Source organism: Cucurbita maxima, unplaced genomic scaffold (assembly GCF_002738345.1).
Source record: "Cucurbita maxima cultivar Rimu unplaced genomic scaffold, Cmax_1.0 Cma_Scf06840, whole genome shotgun sequence".
Classification (NCBI taxonomy): domain Eukaryota; kingdom Viridiplantae; phylum Streptophyta; class Magnoliopsida; order Cucurbitales; family Cucurbitaceae; genus Cucurbita; species Cucurbita maxima.
In genome coordinates, this window is record NW_019278856.1 from 1 (window position 1) to 760 (window position 760).

The 760-nt window shown below is 51.0% G+C and overlaps 2 non-coding genes and 1 pseudogene across 2 annotated transcripts; all 3 read right to left on the minus strand.

The window, feature by feature from the left end:
* Nucleotides 1–112, minus strand: LOC111476241 (annotated as a pseudogene; the record flags this gene model as incomplete).
* A 133-nt stretch (nucleotides 113–245) lies between these two features.
* On the minus strand, nucleotides 246–364 carry LOC111476239. The gene has a single exon (XR_002716993.1). It is a non-coding gene; the product is annotated as a 5S ribosomal RNA (ribosomal RNA).
* Nucleotides 365–548: 184 nt separating this feature from the next.
* On the minus strand, nucleotides 549–667 carry LOC111476240. Its single transcript, XR_002716994.1, has one exon. It is a non-coding gene; the product is annotated as a 5S ribosomal RNA (ribosomal RNA).
* Nucleotides 668–760: the final 93 nt, after the last annotated feature.

The window sequence follows — 760 nt, forward strand, 5'->3', positions numbered from 1 at the left end:
AACACGAGGACTTCCCAAGTGGTCACCCAACTTAGTACTACTCTCGCCCAAGCACGCTTAACTGCGGAGTTCTGATGGGATCCAGTGCATTAGTGCTGGTATGATCAAACCCGACATGCCATGCGCACAAAATCGGATTTAACGCATGCGGGGCGGCATGATCGAAACGCGATGGGCGTGAGCGGGGGAGGTTCTCATTTGTAGAGAAAGGAAGAAAAGAACTCGGAGAAATTGAAAGAAAAAAAGGGGAGAAACACGAGGACTTCCCAAGTGGTCACCCAACTTAGTACTACTCTCGCCCAAGCACGCTTAACTGCGGAGTTCTGATGGGATCCGGTGCATTAGTGCTGGTATGATCGCACCCGACATGCCATGCGCACAAAATCAGATTTAACGCATGCGGGGCGGCATGATCGAAACGCATTGGGCGTGAGCGGGGGAGGTTCTCATTTGTAGAGAAAGGAAGAAAAGAACTGGGAGAAATTGAAAGAAAAAAAGGGGTGCAACACGAGGACTTCCCAAGTGGTCACCNAATTGAAAGAAAAAAAGGGGTGCAACACGAGGACTCCCCAAGTGGTCACCCAACTTAGTACTACTCTTGCCCAAGCACGCTTAGCTGCGGAGTTCTGATGAGATCCGGTGCATTAGTGCTGGTATGATCGCACCCGACATGCCATGCGCACAAAATCGAATTTAACGCATGCGGGTCGGCATGATCGAAACGCGATGGGCGTGAGCGGGGGAGGTTCTCATTTGTAGA